The sequence below is a fragment of the Anomalospiza imberbis genome, chromosome 1 (genome assembly GCF_031753505.1).
Source record: "Anomalospiza imberbis isolate Cuckoo-Finch-1a 21T00152 chromosome 1, ASM3175350v1, whole genome shotgun sequence".
Taxonomy (NCBI): domain Eukaryota; kingdom Metazoa; phylum Chordata; class Aves; order Passeriformes; family Viduidae; genus Anomalospiza; species Anomalospiza imberbis.
Genome location: NC_089681.1, coordinates 41,349,831 through 41,375,188, shown reverse-complemented (window position 1 = coordinate 41,375,188; position 25,358 = coordinate 41,349,831). Strand labels below are relative to the sequence as shown.

The window sequence follows — 25,358 nt, the reverse complement described above, 5'->3', positions numbered from 1 at the left end:
GGTAATATTTATGAAAGGAGTGCATAAGGAACAGAAACATTTTTGTTTCTGCCAGCTTGGTTGAAGAAAAGCCCTTAACTGTAAGATGCCTGTGAAAACCACTTTTCATTACAAGAAGCCTAGAGAAGTTGAAGGGAAAAGGGCTGTCGGAGGAGCTACAGAAAAGCAAAGCTCAGTCTCCTTTTTAGCGAACTTATAATTGCGACCACCCTCCCTGACATCCTCAGCCTAACTGCAGAGAAACATTTCCAAGAGCTGGAAGGGGCCCCAGAGCATGCGGGTGAGACCACTGCTGCTCCACTCACTCTCAGTTTAGCAAAAGCCCCACGACGGCCGGGCTCTCCCCGACACCAAGGAGGCGCAGAGGCTCCGTGGGATTCCCTGCCCGCAGCTCTCCGCAGCGCCGGCGGGCGGCGAGCCCGGCTGCCGGCATCGCCGCGGGGAGCCCGCGGCCAGCGCGGGGGAGCGCGGTGCCGAGAGGCGGCTCCGGTGGTGGCTCCCGTCGGGCTCTCTCTCCTGCTGCTTTTTCCTGCTGCGTTAATTCTCCTGCCTTCACCGTGGCAGGTCGACTTCTGGCGGCCCCGTCCGCGGGGAGATGCGGCTTCCCCGCGGAGGCCGCCTATGCGTATGGGGGTGTATTCATACATGCACATACATATCTATGTATTATATATGGGTGTGCCTGTGTAAGTGACTGATAGCTGCGTTTGAGCGTGTCATTGTAGCGCTGTCCGACGGGAAGGGCCACGCCTGCGGGGGAGCTCCGGCAGGGCGCCGTGCGCGCCGCTGGAAGCATGAGCGTGCGGAACAGGAGGGCGAGGATCACGTAGGGCTTTCGCGAGGCACAGGGCAGCTTGTCCCTCACTCCTTTTGCACCCTTTGGGGCCCCTCATTGTCCGAGGCGGCCCGGAAGAGCAGCGCTGGCTGTGCGCTGGTGGCGGTGGTCACCGCAGAGCCGTGCTCTGGGTTAGAGGCTGTGAGACGGAGCGGGGAGAAGGCAGCGCCCGGTGCCGCGCCAAGCCAGCCAAGCAAAGTGATAGAACCGGCACCAACTATCTTCCCTACATGGGGGGTCGATGTACGTTCCCTCTGGCGAGCGGCCAGCCGAAACCCAGTCACACAGCAGGCAGAAAGGGCAGCCCGGGAAGCTGAGCAAAAGCGGAGGCTGAATGAGGCAAGAGGGGGACCGATAACTTTCCTGCCGGGCACGGGGTGAGCGGCCAGCCGCAGCTCCCTAGGACCGGTGACAGCTCCGCGGGCTCCGTGCGAGCGGGCTCTCCCGCGGCCCGGGAGACACCGCCTCCCCCGGGCGGCTCGGCAGCTCCGGCGCCGCGCCCGGGACCACTCTGTCCCTGCGTGCCGGAGGTCGCGCTCACCCGGTGGTCCCAGCTCACCCTCCCGTTGCCCGTGGGAAGCGGCTCCCGGCTCCCGCTTCGCCGCCCGCTCGCCCCTCTCCGGCACGGGGGCCGGCCCGGGGGAGGGCTGCACGTCACCGGATCTGGTGGCGCCGGCAGCGGGGCGGCGTTACGGAGCGCCCCGGGAGCGGCGGGGGGGCGGGCGGGGGTCCCGGGCGGGGCCGGCATCGCCGCGCCTGGCTGCGGCCGCGGTGGCGGCGCCGCGCCGCCTCGCCTCCCCTCGCCTCGCCGCGCCTCGCCTGGCCGCTCGCCGCCGCGGAGAGGCGGCGCTGCTCCCCGCACGCCCCCGCCCGGCGCCCCCGCTCCGTCTCCGGGAAGGGCGCGGGGAGCCCCACGCTCCCCCTCAGCGCGGCGGCGGAGTTCGAGCCGGTGGCGGCGGCGGCCAGGTTGCCATGCCCTGTTAGCCGGCGGTCCGCCCCGAGGTAGCGCCGGCGGGAAGGAGTGCGAGTTGCCGGGGCTGTGGCTGACACCATGGGCACCGGGCGGGGGGGCGAGGCGGCCGGGCTCCCTGCGCTCCTCGGCTGAGCCCGGGGATGTGCCGGCGCCCGGAGGAATTATTTTGGAACTAGCACGGAGCGGTGGGAGGAGGACGAGCGGCACAGCGTTTCACAGCTGCGAGGAGGTCGTCCGGCGGTGCTGTATAGGCAAGTAAGCTCTTGCTTCCTTTTCGATGCGTTTCCTTCGTCTCGAGTGACTTTTTTTTTTGCAGCTGCTGGCCGCTTGCTGCCAGTTCGGAGGCAGGATGGTCGGCGGCGCCAGCAGCAGTTCTCGGGGGTTGAGGTGCGGGAGATTGGTGGCCAGGATTGAAGGGGAGCCCCGCTCCAACTCCGCCGGAGTCCGCCGCGGGCGGACCGCTGGTGCGGTGCTCCGGTGCATAGCCGGGAAGGAAGGTCCGTGTCCCAGTGCTTTCCATTTCTGCAGCTGAAAGAGATGATGCCTTTTTTTCAGGCATTTCATGATATAAAATGCTTTCTCCTCTTTGCTGAACTGTAACTAAATTGTAGGAGTCCCTTAATTGCTTTTCACCAGTGCTTATTGTGAGAGAGAGGCAAGAAGCATGTTAGCCTTTCATACGCACTTATGGATTCAGATAGTGAACCCGGAGTTTTGATTTTTATGCCCTTAACTTTCTTGTGCCCTGCCTGGTGTTCTTCCTTGAGATGCTCTTGCTGTGAGGTTATGGTTCGTCCAGCCTTGTTTGTTTGCTTTCAGCCTGTGGATATTTAGTGCTACACTTGACATGACAATGAAGGGAAAAGTTGACTGTAATTTATTTCAGTGTATGGAAGACAGGTTGCAGGCAGGGGACTAATTCTTCTCTCAGAGGAACTCCACTTCAAAGGAAGAGGCCCGTGGGGCTGTATTCTGTAGCTGAAAACTCGGAGAGCTCAGAGCAGACCGGTCACACTGCAAAGAGCGAGTCCTGTTCACCTTTCAGCACTGATAGCGTTTAAGCTAAGCTGCCTGCCTTCCCGTACCTGTGAAAAGACCTGACTCTGAAATGCAGGGAATAGAGATGTGAATTCTGGGCAGGTTTGAGAGAAGGCAGAACTTTAGACACTACTTAATTAAGTTTGCTCTTACTGCTTTCCTCACTGTCTTCTCTATGAGCCTGAAAACTGCAATCTGTTACAGTGACCTTGATGCATGTTGTATTCTAACAGGAAAACAGCACAGAATAAAAGTATTTACACATATTTACGGCTAAGCTCTGATGTTTCACTAGGAGCTCATTCAGTTTCAGTGAATGTGATAGTTTCAGCAGGGGCACTGGGCATGGTATGTGTGTAGGAAATAACTTGGGAAAATAACTTGCTAATAGTGATGAAAGTAAAAGTTGAAGTGTTGGAAACGTATGCTTCTGCAGAAATGTCACCGTGTATGAAATGTCTGTAAAGTTTTGGATATTTTGTTGTCTAATCAGTGAGATCTGTATTGAAAGGAGTGTGTGGGTGTGTGTGGAAATCTCAAGGCTTCCCAGGTTAATGCACTTTGAGTTGTCAGCAGCAAGAGATCTTTTTACACACTGAAATACACATTTTTACGTAGATGCAAGATTGACATGATAAGATAAAAAAATGTTGGGCTGTCAGTATGGTGAACGTGTAGCTAATTCAAGTTTATAGCTGAAAGATAAACTAATCTTTTCCCATAATGGTGGAAGATGATCTGGCTGAAGTGAGTGTCATTTGTTTCAGTGCAGTTTATGGAGAATGCTCCTATGGCTTGTTCATATTTCTGTCTCTCTGATGAAGCTGTGAAACACAATTAGAATAACTGCTGCTAGACAGTGGGATGGAAACCTATCCATTACTTAAAACACTCAGCTTATTCTGCCTCATATCAAAAAAAGTATAGTTTCTGGCAAGTCTGTCTATGGTTCTGTTGTAGTAATTCCTTACTCTGTTGCAGAGTGGCAGGCTTTCACTAGGCATGTGCAAGGGAGAGCATGAAACAGTGAAGCATGCACTAATCTGGATTTCATTTGGGCTATATATTACATTCGAGGTTTCCACAGTTAGCATAAGTGCTTATGCCTGATTATATGAATAAACGGGGTTTAAAAATTGTATTAGCTTTGTCACTTGTGATGCATATTGCAGGCTCCTCTTCTGCCTTTTTAGTCTTTCAAATTAATCTAATGCTATACTCACTCTTTGCCTGAAGAGGAAGAAAACATAATTTAATGATTTATCATTTGGCTTTTGCGGTGTCTTGTCCCATAGCTATTAGATAATCTAATGAAGGTCCCCATCACTGAATTAAAGGACATGGTGCTCTAGACTTTCACTTACAGTCAAATTTTTCCTCTTTTGCATGGCTGAAGAATCGAGTTTTAACAAGGTCTGAGAAAAAAAAGAAATGTTGCTTTTTGTGTTAGAAATTCGAAAAGAAAAGGGAAGGTAAGACTTGAGGTCTTTAAAGACATCATTAAAAACATCCACTTTTAAGATATCAATTAACCTCCTTTACCTTCACAAATTTTCTTTATCTTTTACTTGGTACTTGTCAGAAAGCCTTCCTGCATATTGATACTTTAGTTTACAATGTGTGTAGTTCTTAATTTTAAAAATTCAGGAGTGGCCATCACACACTTTGCTGTAAGGCTATTCTAGAATCCTGTTTAATGTTCTGTATCCCACTTGGCTTGTATCTTTTGAATCGGAGATTTCCAAAGTACGCGATATTCAACTTTATAGTATGCATTTTTGTTTGAATTCTATGTAAATCTCTTTACTAGAGAAGACTGTTGACTTTGATTCAGAAATTTCAGGGCAAGCTCAGAAGTTTTTTTTTTTTTTCCTTTCCTATTTTTTTTTGTGTTTCCTCAGTCATGCTTTTTGGGCATAGCTTTCATGAACTGACAGAGAGTCCTGTAAGCAAAATGAAAACCACCAATAATTAAATGTGACTTTTCTAGTCAGCCCAACCCAGCTGAATGTGTAATTTATTCATCTTAGACTGAATATTAAGACAAACAAGAGATGTAGTCTGCTCTCAGTTCTTCCCCCTGAAGTGCTCAAATAAGTACCATTTTTTCATTCTTGTAACTTAGCACTTGTCCTTGTGCCTGAGCTGTTAGTATTTCTTTCTGGTAGTTATCCCCAGGCCTGCTTGCATTCACTGTTAAAAAGCTAAGTAGTTGTTGTGGATGATAAGAAATATCAAAGAGATTTAATGTGTCATGTTTCTTGGCCCTTCACATGGCTGTGCTTTCAGTTCAGGTTTCCAGGGAGAGACCTGAATGTGGTTGGGTTGAATCCCAATAAGAGTCTGCTACATCAACGTGTACCTCTGGCAGTATGCTGTGACACTGGCTCAGCATGATTACACAGACAAACTTCTGTATTTGTTCAGTTTTGTCTGCCATAACTGGAAGAGTCAGAAAGCCTTACTGTTGTTGTGGCCAACCTAGATTTTCTGCATTCCTATTGCAGATCAGAGGAAAGAGAGAAAGCATATATTAAAAAAAACAAAAACCCAGAATTCAAAACAGGTCATGTCTCAAAGATATAGCTATAATCAACACCAGGGAATGCAGTGGAGACACATACAGGGAAATTCACACATGTATTTAATTATCCAAGGAATAAATTATTGTTCATCTTGAGAGATTGATTTAGTGTTGAGAGATTGATTTAGTAGGTGATGGGTCTACCCCTTATGAAGAAGAGGAGCTATGTGATACAGAAACAAAGCTTTTTTCCACTGCACACTTCAGTTGTGGCTGTCACTATCGTTTGGGACTCTAAGCCTTCTCTTCAGTAATTAGCTTGAATTGGCCATAAGAGGTGGAACGCTCTGTTGTATGATGAATCTGGTGCTGCAGCAGCCAAGGCTGGGCTGTTTCCTGAGGACTTGCTCTTTTCAATTTATTAAAGTAATGAGTAGAGGAAAAATAATCAAGTAGAGTGTTCGGGATGAAATTAATTTTATGATTCGTTCTCTGGTTTGTTTTAGGTAATGTTGGGCAAAACCATAAAAGTTCTTCACTGTGATACTTTTGTGCGAGTAGCAATAGTTTTGACTGACATATATATGTAATATATATATTTATTTAACATAAATAAATGTTCTATAAACTGGGATTAAGGTTTTGTGCATGAGGCCAGAACATGGATAAACAATACTGCTGGACACAGTTTGCTGTGCCACTCAGGCACTTCAGAGATAAGGAATGGATGGTTTATGAAAGGCTGTGCTGTATCTTCCACTGTGAAAAGCAGGAGGTCTCCCATGCCAGGAATTGAGCACAGCTGAAACAGTCATGCCCTGAGGGTGGCAGTGGATGTTCTCAGTGTGGAATAAAACTTGGAGTAGAGTGAAAGTCCCACACTGGTGTTCACAGGGTGCTTTTCAACAGCCACTGAAATTCCTGTGTAAGATGTGGTTGAGTGAAGGCACTGATGCTTTACTGCTTTAATACTGGCATGGATACTGAGTCTGTGAAAGAACTCATGGCTTCAGGGATGCTGTGGGTGCAATTCTTTGATTGCTCAATTCCACAGGTGGTTATCATCTGGAACAGGGGTGAATTTTTAATTTTTTCTATGAAGTTTGTTCCTTGCTTTTAGATTTGGGTGTTCATTCCTTGGTTAGTTGAGATTTTGGTTGAAAGTTGTGCTTTTAAAGCTGACAAACATCAAGCACTTCTGAAGTGTTCATTGCTTGGAGCTCTTCAGATAACACCAGAGGAGAAACAATTTATTAATCAGATTATTCTGAAGTTTGCTTTATTGTATTTTTTGTTCATTCTCAATGTGTTTTTTTCTAATAGTGGACAATGTACTTGGTTTCATGTTGAAGATGTTAGAAATGGCTTTTAAGTACATTTTATATTGCTTTTTGGTCAAATTATTCAAATAGATTTAAGTGTGAATAAAAGGTATTTGAGTGCAAAAAACCGACATGCTTCATCCCCTCCCCTTTTTGTATTAAATTTATTTAAAAAACAGCTAACCATAAAGAAGTGAGAATGGGAGTGCTGTTTATGACATTCATATTTCTTCTGCTTTCTGTCAAAAACTAAAGGGAATTTCATCATCTTGTACAAATGAGAGACTATCATGAGTGATAGTAATCATATCCTCTGATTCTTTCTTGGTGTAAAGACTATTTTGCTTTTTTTTTTTTTTTTTTTTTAATTTAGTGTAAAAATGTAATTGATTTAAACAGGTACAATACTAAGAACTTGGGAATATATAAAAACATTTTTAAATTGTGATATTCATACTTAATGTAGCTGTTAATATTTGTCTTAATATAAAGCACTGATTCTTAATTACTGAATTGTTTCTAAAATACTTTGCTTTTTTGCATTTGCTAAATATATATTCATTCATAATTATGTGACATGGCTTTTTCTAGTTTCTCTGTATGCCAAAATGTTTTGATTGACTCTTTTAACAGTTCTGAATAATGAACTGTATGCTTCAGCTTCAAGAACACAAATGGGCATTGATTTTCTTTGACTTGCTTTTGACCCCTAAAGAAGTAAAGTCATTAGAATTATGCTTGAAAGAACTTTGCTTTATCTCCTAACATTTTATAGATATTATAAACAGGCTTTGGGAACTAATCTATGCTAATCATATTTTTTCAAGTGAAAAAGGAGGGAAAAATCATCAGCTCTACAGTTGTCTTGCAGCTCTAAGTTTCATCACTCACAGCTGTCTGCCTGTATCCGTTAGCAGTTGGTACCGCAGCTGTATGTCCCTGAATGCAGCAGAATTCACAAACAGTTCTTCTCACAACTGTTTAATTGGTTGTTAAATGGCAAACATTTATGTGAAGATTTTGGTCAGTGCAATGCCATTTTTTTCAAGTAACAAAACATGCAGTGATGCATGTGTAGAGTTCCTCCCTGAAGATAGGTTTTGTGTAAAAGTCAGCATCAGGTCTGTGTCTCTACAGGTTTTAATATCTGGAGTGCCTTCACTCTCATTCTGTGAATTATGTGGTTTACTTCTTTATGAAACAGCTTTATGGACACAGAATGCAAAGGCAAAATGTAAAAGATAAAAAGGTAAAACATAGAAGTAATCTTTTCAAAGTCAGCTGGAGAAATGGGTGCAAGAGCAAATTGGGTTTACACTGCCAAGGAGCTGGTGTGGTTGACACCTTATGAATGGGGCAATGGGGCAAGATAGGGCCCTTCCAGGGGTTCATTACTTGCAGGGCTCCCTGTCCCTAAACTGGGCAACTCCATTAACTTAAATGCAAAAGTAGTCACTCTGCTGGAGCAACTTCTGTGTCAAATACAGTGACATTTGTGAAGGAGGTTTATTGGAGGAGGCATGCTGCAACTGTGCTAGAGGCATTTCCAAGCAGTGTATAGAAGTCATGACAGCATCTGGTGATGATCACCTCTCATTTTATTTAAGCTCACTGAGATAAGAAAGGACCTTCCTAGATAATTGAATGCACAAGGAGATAATTTCTTTCTACACTGTGTCATTAGTCTTTCAGCTAGTTAATTCTTAAGCATTTGTAGTAATAGTTCATCATATGCTTTTTTTCACAACTTACTGTCTTATGCAGTTGTGATGTTGTCTGGGCTGGTTCCTTGGGGTGTTTTAATTAAAATTTCTTAGATTTCAGCTTGCTAATCTGTTTTATTCACTTTTCACTACATTAAATAACTTACTTAACTTCTAAAGGGAGAGCTGATGTTTCTGAACAGTGATTATATATCATATTATTCTCCATTTTTTCAATGCTATTTATGTTTGCAAAGTTTTCTTCTTAATTTAGAAAAACCCTAAACCTTCTGATTTTGGTAGGTGGATCAGAGAACTCATTGCATGCTTTGATTAATGGAGAAATCCAGTTGTTGGCAGTAATTTGATATTGCCATTTGTTACTACGCTCCTGTAAAAAGTGCCCTTTCATGTACATCTTGCTGCCTTTTTTTTTAATCTCTTCATGATGCTACAGTACTTTTTTCAGAAATGAAAATCCCAAGATTAATCTCAAGCATTACTCCCTCATGTGATACATCTTATACCCAGTTGATTGTTTTCTCAGGTCTAAAATTCTGTAGTTTTCTGTGCTTCTCTGCATCTCTTTATTGAGTTTAATATATAATTGTGCAACTCTTTATTGAGTTTAATATATAATTATTTATAAACCCTGTGTCATGTTTAAAACCATGACTTTTTCTGTTTGAAATGAGACTTGAGTTTTGGTTTTACTGTTAACTCTTTACTATTATGTATTAGCTGTATTTGTCTAATTGCAGCAACAGCATTATTGGGGGGAAAAAAACCCCAACATTTTGGGAAATGAAAAGTAAAATATTTGGGCATCGTTTCCCTTTTGGAAAATTACAAGAACATTATCCATCATTTTCCTTTTAGTCTAAAGAGTATGAAAAGACATAACATTTCCCCTTCTAGTTACTGCATGATAGTACTGACCACTATGTATATACACCTGTATGCCTTCTCTACAGGTTTTTGATGGCTGCAGAACTGTGAGCCAGAGATCACAAGTAGCTGGGGTCATAAAGGTCTAGCCAGACTGCATGAAAGAAGGCACTAAAATATAGTGGGCTTGCTTTTTCATTCTTTATGCGGTGATAGAAAGAGGATATGTATGACCCTTGAAAAGAGGAAAAGGTGAATAGTTGCATTTCTAGACAAAGCACAGAGAGAACTGCGAGAAGGACAAAAGTAAGATATTTGATGAGAGAGCTTCTATCTGTGTTTTTGAGGGGAAAGAGGTGCTTTCCAAGACAGCAATTGTTCAGTAATCTTCAGAATTGCATCCTTGAAATACAGACCTGCTGCTTGTAAGGAGTTCTGCCAGACAAGTATTCCCTTTCCTTGTGAGAAATGTCTGGGTAAGGCTGTATTTGTGTCATTGTTCTCAAAAAGTCCATGAATTCCCCATATTTAAAGCAGGAACTCACATACAAGAATTCAGTTGCATCCTTAGATTGACTACTTCCTTCTGCAGGTACATCTGTGGATGTAGTTGAGAAGCTCTGTTTTTTCGGGCTGTCTGAGGTTGAGGCCTCAAAGTGCATGAGAAGCAACAAGGAAATTGTTGAGATTCTTGTGTTGCCTTATGTTAGGAGAGACGCAAAAGTGGCATCATCAGGATTTCTCATTCTTTTTGCCCTGCAATACGTGAACATTCAGGTACCTCTGTCTTAAGATGAATTCTGTCATAAATTTGGCTTCCTACACCTGTTGTCTTAAAAATAGACTCTACAGTATTCTGAAGTTGATGGAGACTACATGGAATTATGAACCTCATTTCACAATTCTAATTTCTGTAGGAGAGTTGTCTAGGCATCTTACTTTCCAGCAAGTAGATCTGGAAAAAACATCTGGAAGCACCTCTAGGGGCAACTTTAAAAATATAAAAATAAGATTCTGTGCCTTTTTAATACTAATTCTTCTTCAGTGAAAGTAGATGAGAAGGAGGCTGCTTTCATGGACCAAGTGTCAATATTCCTTGAGTTACAAAACAATACACCAGATTAATTTACATTCCTTATTTTATGGCAGCATAATTATCTTTTTTGGATGGCAAGAAGTATCTTAGATCTTCCTATATATAATATCTCTCTCTGGAGGCATTTAAAATGCTGAAAACAACCTCTGCACAAGAGCTTGCAAAAATGGTGAAGTACTTTGAAGTTCTACAATTGCGGCTAAATGTCACTTTCTGCAGGTTTATGGCATGTAAGTAGCTGGAGATGCTACTGTGGGAAAGGCTAGTCCTTCATCTTTAAAAAATACACCTCATAGTACTTACCTGTATTTATGAGTGTATAAACTGTCTTCTGTGTGTTGGAAACCTGTGGTCAAAACCCATTTGTTTATCATAGCTTTTTGTTATCTTAAAAAGAAGGTTGAATTACATAAATACCATCTTTAATTTGAAAGATTTTCTTACCACCATACATCTGAAACACTCATCTTGGATTTAGAAATCATGATGAAAAACCTGAAAACATTCCTGTAAGTACTACAGTGTGATGCTAGATATCAAAATTATGGTCTCTACAAGCCAGTTGTTTTTACAGTACTGGGGCCCATTCAGGGTGAAGATTAGGGACAGTGTTTGACTTTTTAGTTTCAGACTATGCAAACGTATTCATTTTAGTGAGTGCTCTCAATTGGGAATAACTATGTACCAATAGCATATATCTAGGCAGCCTTCAATTTGGATGAGGGTTCCTCTAGCGTCTGCAAATCAAATCTTCAGAACAATGTTTAAAACTTTAAAATAATGGGAAATAAAATCCATGAAGCAGTAATTTATAAAAATAACTTGGTGTGTTACATGCAGCAGATGTGTAAAGGATACTGTTGCCCACAGTCTGAAGGCTTCTGGAGGTACTGCTGCTCAGAATCTGTAGCTGCTGGAAAAGAGACATGGTATGTTTTTCTCTGTTTAGAGAAATTGTTCTTGGTGTAATGCTCATGGCAGCTGTATTGATGATTTCCATGGTAGCTTGCCTACAGTTGCTTGGAAGAAGAGTGCAGGTGTTTTGCAAGAGCGTGACAGGCATGATGTTTGACTGAATCAGCTCCTTCCTCAGCCATGGGGAGGATGTTCTTCCACAGCATGCTTGGTTTTCATCAGTCTGGGAAGCCTTTGATTTACTGAAATACCCATGGCAGCTTTTGAAGTGTGAAATTGCTTGTATGATGGTCCCTTTTGTGTAAGGCCTCAATGAAGTGCTCCAGTTAAAAGCTTGGACACAGTATTTCTGCTACAGGTCAGTCAACAGGCTGCAGGTGGTTGCTTGTGGCAAACTCCTCATTTGGGGTGGGTGTTCTGCCCCAAAAACCTTGGACTCTGCCCTCACAGCCCTCATTGCTGATGTCTCTTCCTATCTCCCATGTTGCATGTTGTAGCCCATCATGTCAGTTGCTGCTGTGTTTGCAATCTGTCAGCACGAAGAAGGCGATGCATTAAGTTTTTCCTGGCTATCTTCTTGGTTGGTATCTTTCAAAACAGCATGTGATTAGTCATGGTTATTGATGAGATTCATAGTTCTGAGACTCACTTTCAGGAAGCCTGTGAGACCTTTAGCATAATAATCCTATAATGGTGTGATACAGTGATATAAAAGTACCTCATTCAGGGAAGAAGTGGTACGTGGGGAATTTCCTTTGTTGTTTGTATGTACAGCAATGAGCATATATGGCACCTCTTTGAGATAAAGGTGGCATCATGATAGAAGTGACATGAAAGAAAAAACTTATCAACTCATCTGTAAAACATCAGGAATAACATTTGTTTCTATTTATGGTTGGTGATACATACATACAGAGAATATATTTCTTTTATATAGCCATAAGGCATGATTTTTGCTTTTCAGCTGTTTTTTCCCTGAAGGGAAGACAAAATTGGTAATTTGAGAACAGCTCATTCTGATACTTCTGAGAATGGTCCCTAGTTAGAGCTTCACACTTACGATTTCCTCCCCACAATATTTGTGTTGTATCCTTTACTGGCTTCCAGCTCGGACAGTGTATGTTTTACACATATTTGTGTGCATACATGTGTTCAGAGTAGATAAATGTCTGTAAATATCATATATGTGTCAAATATGTTATACTATGTGCTTTTCAGCCATGATAGCCCTGGAATTTGGAAATTTGTAATAAAACCATCTTTGATCATGACAGCAACCACATTACATGGCTGGATGTTCTTGTGGCTTCTATTACACCTGTGAAAAGTAGAGAGTGTCCTGTGATTGTACAGGGATTGACCTTCTTTCAGATAATCTTTCTCAGTAGGCATACCCTTCTCAAATCTATTCAGAAATACAAGTGAGGATCATCTTCCTGGCCTGTTAAATCTTCTCTTTACACACCTCTGCTAGCTCTTCCTCCCTCACATCAAACTGAACCTCTCTTTTGTTTTCAAAGGTTTTGTTTAGTAAAGCCAAGCATTAGGCACTGTATTTAGCAGCTTACTGAAGTTTTTGTTCTTACCACCGGGCCATCACTTTCTAAATTGCCTGAAATTTCCACAATACATGTTTTTCTGTCCCTTATGAAAGTAAAAACTCTCTACTTGAAAATCTGCGTTTATAGCATTCCGTTGTCATCTTAACTTCTACTAGGCTGCTTGCAGAGTGTTTCCATCTGGAACTGATTTCAAGCCTAAATTAGAAGGTTTTTTTTCCATGGATCATTTTCAATAGTTTTGTAGGAATAGCTTTATACAATTCAGTGAGATCTTAATGCCTATTTCTTTTAATAATGGAAATTCTTTTTTTCACATTTTTGTCCTGTTAATCCAGTAATAGTATCTACTGCTTGTATACTGCTGTGTATATATCCTGGCTCAAGGCATGAAAATAGCATTTCTTGTTCCAATAACAGCACTTGACAACTTAATTTTAAGCTATTTAATAATTCTTTGGTGAAATTGCAGATACTTGATGTGAATGTTTTTAGACATCTGCCTTTAGGCAGTACATCACAGACAAGGGCAGATTACCTGGAAATTTACGTTCAGTTTGATAAGACATCCCTGTTTTCTTTATGGAGGAATTTTCAGCATTTGGCGGCAGATGTGGAAGTGATAAGTGTTAGGTTCCTTGGACTTAGATCTGTTTCCATTTGTTCCGCAAAATAAAATTCAAAGTGTCAAGAGTTTAGTTTACAAATACAGGAAAAGGATTTAAGAATTAACAGCTTGATCAAGAGAAATTACACGTTAGTTTGAATGTAAATTGAATTAAAAAATGGAGTGAATTAGTGAAGAGACGTCTCACTCGTGAATCCAGACTGTGAAGATGTGAAGTGTAGGGAGACCCAAAAACAAGACGTGGATTCTGGTGTTCACTGGCTCCTCTCTGAGTCCCCATTATGCCCATGAAATGTTGGATTGGGCAATGAGCATTCCAAGGAGTGGGCAGTGCTGGATGACTGCCCAGCTGACCTGCCTCCTCCTTGGAAAAAAGAGCTTGGTCTTTTGTTATAGTCCATACTCTCTTCCTCAGAGGTTGCAGTCCAAAAATAGTATAGCAACCAAGTGTACCGCTGCAAGAAAGGAGTGGTTAACTTGTTTTAACTAAAGAGAGGTGAGTGGGTCAGAAGCTGTGTGAAAAACTGGTTGTTACATTGGTCTGTTACAATTTTTTTCAAATTGTCATATCTATACTGTAGAATTTTGCCTCAAGCTTTTCTCTGTGTAATATTTTTGTTACTGAAGTTTAGGAAAATTTCAAAATGGTAAGTTTTAATTTAAACCTACTTTTATCAGTTTGGCAATGCCAAGTGCAGGGAATAGAACATGGTCTCAACAGTGAAGTGGAACTCTGAATTGGATTTACTCTGTGATCTTCACATGGACTTGTGCACATTGTATAAATTTCTTTTGGTTCATTTATCTCACTTAGCTTAAATTCACACTTTGTGCACACATGGATAGTACTTCGAGACTTCATTAATAAATGGTTACATAAAGGTTTATTTTCAGTAGTTAGAGACAGTGGATGCATATAGTGTGTTAGATACTGATTTACATGCGGTTTTGGTTTCTCAGAATGTTTTTCATGATCTCATAGAAAATTACTGGAGATTTGGTCACTACTTTCTCTGATGTATTAGTTTTTGGAAGAACATTACACAAACCTGGGAAATAATTTGATTTGTTGTAGGAGCCTTTAAAATGGATTTGCCTAAATCTATTCTTGACATCAATTAAATTTATTATGAAGTCATATTTGCTCATTTAGCAGTATTTGTCTTAAGTAATACATTGTAAGGAAGAACACTTGGAAGTCTTAGAATTCATGTAGTAGAATGAACACTTGAAGGGATCTCTCTGCAAACATTCTGTCTGTGAATACAGCCACAACTGCTAAAGAAATGTTTTATTTTTCTACTACAACACTGTGAAAGGAAATAGTGGATTATTATTTAGAGAGCTGTAAATTCCCAAAATAAATTGCATTTTTGTTTGTATTTAAAAAAAACACAGCTGAACAGATGGGAAAGTAGCCCATGCTGCTTCTCAGATTCTGACTTAAAAAAAATCTTCTCCTAGATTAGTATTTAATTTCAAAACTGCTATGTGGCAAATGGGAAAATCTGTATATGAATTTGTTATGACATTACAATTTTCCTGTTATCATAATAATTAAAATAAAACTGAAATATAGGAATAATTTGAATAAAAGTGGAAAGTTAACCCAGTGTGAAGCCAGCTAGAAAACACTTTCAAACCAGTCATTAACATTTGCTTTAGGATGACTTCACCATCTTACTAAATACTCATGTTCTGGCAAGGCCTCTAATATATGAGGCATGTGCATGTAGGCTTAATGGTGTAAATAGCATGGTAGTAACAGTCCAAGTTATCCCTTTAAACTAGAGAGAGGAGAGCTGTCCCACAGCACCTCGACAGCTACTCATTCTGTAAGATGAATCAGCAAGCGAGTGTATTAATTGCTGATATGAGACATTAACCACGTACAATTGATGTTTTGCTATCCTGGTATTCAACAGATGCCTGTTAGGAAAGATTTGTCTCTGCTTTACTTTGAGGTGGTAGGTTTTCTATAAAGAGTAAAAGCTTACATCTCTGGTGGATGTGTTAATTGCCAGTTGGATTAATAATGGACCCTCTGTTATCCAGCTTGGTGTTTGCACAAAACCTTTATGAACCTTCATTGTAAGTATAGCCCCTTGTATGACACATTTTGCTGCAATTGAGTATGGGGAAAACACTGCAGACATGTAAAAGCTTCAGACATGCAACTGTTGCCCACCCTTTACCCTTGTGTGAGTACATATGGGCAGCATGATAGCAGAAACTTTATTTTCCTGGGCAATCAAATTAAGAAACAATCACCTCTATGCCAACATGCCCTTAGGTTTTTTGTTACTCTCTGGATGTTTGGCCTACTGTGTTGTATTTCAGAATAAAATTGTGTGTTTATAGAAAACGTATTGTGAGTCCTAGTTAAAGCTTATTTTGGCCAAATTGGTTATTATGATACAACTGGGAAAGGCAGTTCATTAACATAGATGGAGATGTTAGGCATAGGCTTCCATTAACTGGTCTGAATACTTTTTAAATTATGGCTGGGGGACTGTGAAATTTACTTTAGTGTTCAACAAATGGACTAAGAGAAACAGTGATCAGTGGCAGAAGGCATTTTGCAAAGAAACTGGATGGATGGATGGATGGATGAAAGCCTTCTGCTGCATAGTTCCAGGCTCTGCAGTTCATCATTATCCAATCCCAAAGATTAAAGCAAATTAGAGCTTAGAAACTATGAACCAAGAGCTGCCCAACAAAATGTCCAAAGTCACAGGGGAGCCATACAAACTGATTCAAATGCACAGGGATAATTTCCAGAACCCCTATTTGTGTTTAAATATTTATTGCCACTTTAACTTTTTATTTTCCTATGACATATGTGTCTTTCCCATGCCAGATTTCCAGTCTTTGAAAGAACAGTAAACATTTCTCTCTCTTGAAAAAGGAAGAGTCATTCTCTCATTCCTGTGGCAGTAACAGGGGATTGTACTTTGAAACATTTTACTTACTGATTGGAACTGAATTTTTTTTTTCACTAATGAGTATTTATTGTTTGGGTTTGGTTTTCTTTTCCTTTTTTTTTTTTTTTTTTTTTTTTTATGTGAAACCTAACCCTCTAAGGAACTTTATAACAAAGTTTATTTATTCCCCCTTCATTTTTGGGGAGCAGGAGTACCTAAAGATACTCAGATCCTCCCATATCCATGCAGTGTTCTTGAAAACTGAGTAGCATTCAGACCTGAATTTTTAAACCATGTTAAACAAGTTGCCCGTAGAACTGAGGGAAAAACATCTCGTTGCTGGCAAAATTGGTGCAATTTGTATACTGGCTTAATGCATCTGTTGGTTTCTGTTCAAATGAAAGATGTGAAACTTTTTTGTCTAACTGAATGCATTTTCTATAAAAATCCTAAAAATTCATGGTGGTAAATTCTATTAAAATGTTGCTCCTGGCAAAATATTTGTGCGTGCATGCTATGGATCCCCAGGAAATGGTGAGCTTTGTGCTGTATTGGACTTTGGAGTACTGAAAAACATTTGTTCACAGGCATTTTTGGAAGTGCAAAGCCACCTATGTCAGAATACTGTGTGCTTCAGAGGCTTTTCATATCCTACAAAGAAGGGAAATAACTTAATGTATCTTAGAGGTTGGGGTAAAGGCCAAAAGAGAAATCTGACAGATATGTAATTCATCTTGGCTGTTTCAGTGCTGTGTAAGAACCGAATGCAACTCTAGCAGAATGAGGTGAGGAAAGTGGTCACATGCACTCTTTTCATACATTCTAAGATGGCTAATCTGAAAGGCTAGTTCTGAACAAACAGCAGGATCAGTATGCAGAAAATCTTGTAAACTCATGTAATTTAAAAAATAAATCTTTTAGCAGGAAGATTTTTTTAAAACTCGTATTCAGTACTAAAACACAGTGGTGGATTTACATCTCTTTTATATCTTCTCATGATTAACCTGGTTTGCTGATAACATTGTTTATCTTTCTCAAATTTTTCATCCTCTTCTAGTGGACATGTGCTTTATATTCAATATACTCAGGATGCCTTACATTGAACTAGACAAAAAAAAAAAAAAAAATCTGGTGGCATCAAGCAAGCAGAGAACTGTTACGCTAAAGCAATTTCCTTTACCAAAGGAAAGTTTAGATCACTACTCTCAAGCTGAGGAAAAAGTCAGACAAGTTTATATCACAAATGAAAATAGTGAGGTATGTCTAATAAATTTTGAACTCAATGAAAAAGATAAACTGGGTTCATTGGCTCTAAAGGTAAGAGCATTGCTACAGGGAGTGTATAATGCACTGTGATATAATTTCCAGTGGTAGATTTATGAATAAGAGATAGAATGTATAGAATTATTTACACAGTAAAAAATTATGTGAGGCATCCCGGATTTGGGTGTAGATTAGGGGCTCCAATCTGTGTTAGCTAGCCAAATTCTGTGTACTGCCACGCACCGCCTGTGTTTCTCCCCCTCGCAGCAGTCCGCTCCGGGTCTCTTACTATTGGAGCTTCAGCCCATCACTCCTGTAACCACTCCCCATCCCATCCGGACACTTTGGTGTCTGTCATCCCGATCCTGCAACCCCGTTCGCCCCAGAGCCCGGGGTCCGGCCCTTTCGCATCCCCGTTGGTTGCCGTGGTCCTCGTCATCGCCACAGTACCTGTCCCCATTGTGCGGGAGGGCTTCTGCTCTCCTTGCCCCACCCCTGATAAAATCCCGTGCCTCCCGAAACTCGGGGCCACATTCCCCCACGCGGGTACTGGAGGCGGGTCGCGACCTCTCCGCCGCATCTCTCTATGGCCAATAACAGACTTTCAGCCTCCCTCGTGGGTGAATTGGACAATTCCTTTGCTTCTTTGCCAAAGTCCCTCACTCGCAGCGGCAGAAACAGCGGCCAGCCCCACCCGGACCGCGGAAGGAAGCCGCGTCCGGGAAAAGCGGCAAAACCTGGGTCCCGGAGAGGGGCGGTGCCGCTCCAGGCACCAGAGCTGCCCGGGGGCTGGGGGAAAAGAGTGGAACGCCGCATTATGTGTAGTGGGTACTATGAAAATAGGTAAAAAAAAAAACAAAGACAGACAATGATTAGTAGAAGCTCATGTGTGATGGATAGGCTTCCACTCTTGAGAGACTCCCTTGATCAGAGTTCCTGTTTCTTCTCCTTTGTTGTGAACATCTGGTGAACTTCTGGAAGCTGGCAAGAATTTTTCTGGCAGACTGAGAGAATGTGGCCGTCCAGGGAAGTCTTCTTATATTTACTGCAGTCTTAATAAGTTCTTTGCTTTTTTTTTTTTTTTTTTTTTTTTTTTTTTTTTTTTTTTTTATCACAGAGATGGATTTCATTTGCTTAATGAAAAGTGAAACTTGAAGTGATGGGCCTTAGTACACTTTGGAAAGCACTGTGGATGAAATTCTCCTTGCCACAGCTAGTGACCAGATGGTCTTTTCCTACAGATCTTCTGCTTTGATAAACAGTAAATCTCTGCATATTAGGTGCTTATGAGCCTTAAAACTGATTTTTTAAAATTTTACATTCTCTTGCAATATGTCTCCAAGGAGGCCTTCAAACCTATTTATTCAGTTCCCTTAATTACAATACTTTTTAACTGATTTTATGGTGTTGACTTATGCAGTCACAAAGGGTCAGAGCAAGTGTAAAGGGAAGTGGGATGTAAAGCTGACGCTAGAAAGGCAGTATTTTGGGAAAGGGGATGAGATGTGGAGGAAGTGGTGGTGGCTGTATTACTCTGAGTTTGGAGGTGGCAGGAGCAGCTATACCAGGAGAGCATGTGCTGCCACTGCCCCGCTGCCTCCCTGGCCACACCGTGGGAATGAGAGGAAAGCCTTCTGATGGGAGCTGTGCTGGGGACACCACAGGCACCAGGGCTGTTCGTGCCCGCAGTGGCTCTGCTGGCTGCACCACCCTCTGTATCCAGCTAGCTTGAGCACCACTGGGAAGCATCAGAGCACATCGCTGGTCCCAGCTTCACTGCTGCCTGCCTGGCTTCCTTCCTTACCAAGGTGGCGGAACATAAGGCCTTGATCCTGCATTCATTCATATGCACCAATAGTTGCTTAAGGAACAGTGTTTGGGTATAAATCAGTCACAGTCATGTGGTCCCGTTATACACTAAGCTAATTGCATCCTTAACTCACAATTAAGAGTTCCTTTCTTGTGCTTTTATCTTATTCTCCATATTTCCTGGTTATACTGTAAGTAGTCCTTTTGAAACTGCTTGTCAACCCAACTAAAGCACAGATGATAAGTTATCTAATGTCTTTTTGTGTACTGTTTGACATTCTGTTCTTGTAAATATTTTATTAGCAGAGAAATTGCAATGAAAGTTTGGCTTCTTTCAGATTTTCATCTTGACAATTTATGATCTTTCACAAAATATTTGTCTTACGTTCAGGAACAAAAATGAACCAAGAGACAGATTTGATATTGCATCAGTGGGTTCATTCCACTTTTACATGTTTTTCAGTAAAAGAGATTTGAATCCCAGCTAATCAAAGTTGAATCATCTCAGATGAAATATTAGGAAGCTTTAAGTTGTGAAGGCAGTATGAAAGAGCTGGAGTGCAGAGTCAGTGAGGGAGGTTACCATTGAAGCTTTCTGGAAACTCTGTTACAAAGACTTTGCATTGTAACTTTTTTCATGTTTGTCCCTGATACTTCAGTGTCTCAATTGGAACTCCCTACAGCCCATTTTAGAGGTATTGGAAATCTTTATCAGTTACTTTGAACATTTTCAGTTATTTCTGTTTCTACGAAACAATGTGAAAAGAGTAAGTTGTAATTTATCTGAGAGATATTTTGAGATAATATATTTCCATGTAGCTAATAGAAATTCACATTCTGCAGAGTGACAAAGAGGCCAATTTTCCTCCCAACCACCTTTACATTACTCTGTCATTACATATAATACACATAAATAACAATTTTTTGTCTTTTTTTTTTTTTTTTTGTCTGGCTCTTAAACTGAATTCTCAGTCTATGGTTTGACTTCCTCAAGATCAGGCTTTTGGAATTTCTGCATTCCCTGGATTTAGAGCTAAAAGGAAAAAAACTGAAGTTGATTCTGCACGTAATTCACACCTGCTGAAATATGTGGTTTAACATTGCATTCATTAAGCTGAATCAAAGTTTTCTGCTGTGTTATATAGCAGTGTACTGGTGATGACTATGCTAAATGGCTTTTAAGCTGCGTTGTGTCTGCAGGAGGCTTGTGCAGAGGTTGTGTCTGCACAGGAATTAATGTTATTCTTAAGAAATGTTTTAAACTAGTGCAGCCTGGTTGTCAGGTTGGCCCTTATTCTCAGATACTTTGCTTTTGAAGTAGTAGTTTATCCTTTCACTGAGAGAGCATCATTTGCTGCCTCTCAGAGTGCTGTCATGCTGTACTGCTGACATTGACACATCATGTCAGCCAACAGAGGTTAAAATAGATTCTCTTCCCCGTATTAACTGGTGAGTGAATGCATAAGTTAAGGTAACACCTCAGCTTTATTCTGGAAAATACTCTGAAATTCTAACACTAAGTGGAATGATGTTGCCTGGATGTAGCATAAGATCATGGATGATCTGATTGACACAGATAAGCTCAGCAGTGAGTTGTTGAATCAGTACACCAAGTTTTGCTGCTCTAGTAATACTGTTGCTGTTTTACTTGCTGTACTGGGCATATGCAGAGTGGTAATTTGACCCAGGCAGTTTTTATTGCTGTGCCTTTCCAGATCTGCTTAGTGTGCTGTCTTTAGACTCCCTCTCCAAAGCTCTTGCTCTGCTCACACAGTGCAAAAACAGGTTGGATTTTTGAGTGCACTACTTAGCCAGAGAAAATGTGCCCAAGACCTGTTCAAGGAGGTTCCTGCTTGTCCTTTGTGACAGAGTGTTTTGTGATGTGTCAGTTTATCCAGCATAGAAGATAAGGTAAAGCACCTTTGAAAAATAGAGACTTTTAAAAAATATGTTAGCTTTGACACCGACCAAGCAGAATATAAGCAGAATATAATTCAATATAAATGTTTGCCACTTCTGGAAACTCAGATAACTTCAGGAATTAAATGAAATGTTGAAATGATTTTTCATGCATGTATGTTTTAGCATATCAAGAGGTTTCTTTCTCAACATAAAACCTGTACCTGGACACACTCTATGCCTTTTGTATTTCTGGTTTTCTTCCTTTTATATTTATACCTATATCTTGGGAACCATACTCCATTTTTGAACAAAATGTGTTGTACTGCAATTTTTGCAAAAGTTTTATGCAGCTTAGCCATCTGTAGTTCTCCTGTGAATGTCTTGTCACAGGATGCCATTTTTGTCCCTGCAGAGAAACCATATTCTGAGTCTTGTATTTCAGATAAACCTCATTCTTCCGTGAGCAGTCTCTCCCTGGTTGCTCACTGAAGCTGATTGCCACACCTGTCCACTTCTAAGATTTTTCCTTCAGCATTCAGTGGTGACATTGCAAAGAAAGAAATTCCAAGAGTAACATTGAAGGAGGTACAGCAGCTGCCAATGTAGAAAATCCTGCCAATATTAATAAATCAAGATATTTTAAGATGTCCACTCTTCAGAGCAATTAATGCCAGCACAAGATGTATCTTAAGGCAAAAAAAAAAAAAAAAAAAAAAAAAAAAAAAAAAAAAAATTCCATACACCCCCCACTTCTCCCAAGCCCCTTTGTAGGTCCACAGTTTTCCTCTGTGTCTATGCCAGGTGGCTTAATTTGACTAGCTTCAGAGCTCAGATGTTTCCTTCTGGGAGAATTATTAGTCCAGTTAGTACAGTAATTGTTATTATTATTATTATTATTATTATTATTAGTCCAGTTTACAGGTTCTTGTTTATTATTGCTGCTTATTAGTCCAGTTTACAAGATTGCTGAAGTTCCTCTTTCTGTTTGTATTCATAGCCAAGAATAATTTCCCAGGTCTTGCGTTCAGATATCCACCTTTGCACAGCATTGCTCTGCACGATTTGTGGAGTGGATTAAACTCAGTTCATCTCCGGGCAAGAAACCCATGGAGCAAAGCACAGTGTCTCTGGCATCTTGTGGGACCACATTCCAGTAATCACAGGAGACAGATTCTCTGTGCATATAAATCATGTGTGTTCAACAAGAAAATTACCATTGCATTTCAGTTACCAAATAAATCTTCCTAATAATATTATAGCATACTTGTATTTTCAACAGCATTGTGAGCTGGGGGCTTTTTAAGCTTTGAAACTCAACATCAAGAACAAACTTTGAAATGATATATATTCCTATTTGTTTTCAATATTTTTTCCATAGAAAAAGGGTAGAGCATATTCCATTTTAGCATTTATTGCTGTGATTTTTGATCCTTTTCTTGTAAATAATCAGTATTCATCTGAGTACAGTGCCAGAAAGGACACAAATATTAAAAAACATGTCTTTTAACTTTTTTCACTGTGACACTTGGAAAAGAAAAAAAAATCCCTTCATACTCATTTCAAAACATTAAGATTTTTTTGTGTTTGTTGAAAATTTCTTCAAATATATTGCATGGTCAAACTTGTGAATTTACGTTTCTTTAGTTTTTGAAAGATTAAAATTTTTAGAAACTTTGTATCTATCTTTTGGGTGAGACTTAGCTCTACTGATGACAGCAGCACTTTTCAGATCATGTATATTTTCCTGTTTATCTAGGCATTTTTATATTTATCCAACCATGAAATGTATATTAGCAGTGCTTCAGACACCTGGGAAGCAGATTATGTCGGAAAAAGCAAATAAAAATGATGGTTCTTGTTCACAAACCTCTCCTAGAAAGTGCAATGCCCATTCCAATTTCTTTTGTGTGTGCACGAGGAATAAAGTTTGCTGAAGCAAAAGTTTTGGTTAACTCTCTTGTATTACCATTTGCCAGAAATAAGGATATGTGTGTTTTTCTTTTCCTTTGTGGACGGCCTTAGACGGTACATCTGGGTTCATGCACCCTATACTTTAGTTGCTGAAGGAGTTGGGCAGGGCAAGAAGTAGTTTATCAGATTGATAAATGAGTTTGAACTGATACATGCCAAAACCTTATTTTGATAGTTTTACTGTCTAGAAATTAGAAGTACAGCTTATGATACCTGAAGTCAGCTATGCATTCTGAACTGCTCTTTTAATCCTTTATTGAACAGGTGGACTGTTTTGCTGGTCTGTCTTCATTTTTACTAGGTTATGGACAAGTTTTCAGTGTGGGAGCAAAATATCATTTCTTGCTTTTTCAGGTATTTTTAGAAAATACCTGATATTATCTGGTACTGGGAAGCAGAAAATTTAGGATTAAAGAGTCATGAACTCTGTATATGCCTTATTGCCCTATAACCAAATGACAGGACACATGCTGTAGAATTTCTGGTATGTAAAGATTCCCTCTGCTGTAAACACTGTCTTTAAAGTATTGGAGCAAGCTGAAAAGGCCAAACCAAAAGAAAAAAGACATTGGAATGCCTAATGGAATCTAAGGCAATAAATACTTACCTCAGAATAAACAAACTTGTGATCTGGAATCTGAAAGCAGGTTACAGCAAGGTGGGTGTTGGTCTATTCTCCCATGTAACAAGTGATAGGAGAAAGGAAAATGGCCTCAAGATGCACCAGGGGAGGTTTAGATTGGATCTTGAGAAACATTTCTTCACTGCAAGGTTTGTCATGTATTGGAACAGGCTGCCCAGGGAAGCTGGTGAGTCACCATCTCTGGAGGTGTTTAAAAGACATGTAGATGTGGTGCTTGAGGACATGATTTAGTGGTGGACTTGACAGTGTTAGTTTTATGGTTGAACTTGATGACCTTTAAAGTCTTTTCCACCTAACATTCTGTACTTCTATCGCTTAATATACTACAACTCTGAAGCATAATTTGAGTACACTGGGAGCTTTCATTGTCTGAACAGAATGATGTGTCTATGTCAGATTGTCTGACTAAGAGAAATAAGAGAGCTGAAACATCTCTGAGTAATCCTTTATTAGTGCATGAACAGTTTTTGGTTTTCCTTTTTAATCACAGGTTTTTGTGGATGATTCAACTTTGTTTGGGAGGCCTTTTCCACCTTTGCTGTTGAATATTGGAGCTGAACAGTTCTATTTGTCCATGCTAGATGAACTTCAGATATTCTGTTCTTCCCTCAGCTTCCTCATCCTCCATTCACACAGAAAACACTCTGAAAGAGAGTAAAGCCCAGGTTTAGTTGCTGGAACCTGGCACAAATAGTAAGGCAGACAGCAGCTAGAAACAAAAGTGAAAAATCTGGACAGAACAGGTCAGTCATTATCTGGAGAGTAAAAGGCTAAGAAATAGACGCAATGAGGAAGGATCCTGCAGAGGGGCTGAGCTGGGGAGAGCCAGGACAGCTCTGGCAGAGCTCAGCCGGCAGGAGAATTAAACTGGAAGCTAGCAGCTACATGTGTGCTCTCAGTAATGAGGGAGGGGAAAACAGGTTTTTGCAATTAACTGACTGAATTAATAGTTAATCTGCTAATCAGCTCACTCTTCTCTAAGATATTGACAGGTACCTTCAATTACCTCACACAAGTAATTAATCCCTATTTCAGTGTCGGTTCCTAAGGTATTCACTTCAGTTACTATATTGTAGTCAGGTGGATTAAAAGTGTGGTTGCTCTGTTTTGCTGTGGCATAGATGGGTTTGTATCTGTATTTAGTTCAGTGTAGACTTTCTATTTGAAGTATATTTCTGTACTTAAATTCTCATAATAAAAGCTGAAAACTAGGGCTTTTTGAGTTAATGGAACTACACACTTTCAGTAGTTTTTCCTTCTATGCCTCTGAAATCAAAGCATTGCAAAAACTAAAATAATTCCAGAATTGAGCTTTGTAGGGAAAAATGGCCTAATGTCCATTTAGAAGAGCTCTGAGTTACAGTA

At 40.6% G+C, this 25,358-nt stretch overlaps 1 protein-coding gene and 1 long non-coding RNA gene across 6 annotated transcripts in view; one reads left to right on the top strand and one right to left on the bottom strand.

The window, feature by feature from the left end:
* The first annotated feature begins 1,920 nt into the window (after nucleotides 1-1,920).
* SNTG1 (syntrophin gamma 1) overlaps nucleotides 1,921-25,358 on the top strand; it is a 317,995-nt gene continuing 294,557 nt past the window's right edge. For 4 of the 5 annotated variants that reach the window (XR_010998668.1, XM_068189107.1, XM_068189098.1 and 1 more), the window contains exon 1: nucleotides 1,921-2,059. The gene's annotated coding sequence lies outside the window, so the exon portion shown is untranslated. Of the gene's footprint in view, nucleotides 2,064-25,358 lie in introns of all 5 variants that reach the window. The other variant, XM_068189076.1, reaches the window with a different exon arrangement.
* On the bottom strand, nucleotides 24,386-24,878 carry LOC137477880 (uncharacterized). Its single transcript, XR_011001253.1, has 2 exons — nucleotides 24,777-24,878; nucleotides 24,386-24,637 (listed from the first exon to the last, which is right to left on the bottom strand). It is a non-coding gene; the product is annotated as an uncharacterized lncRNA (long non-coding RNA).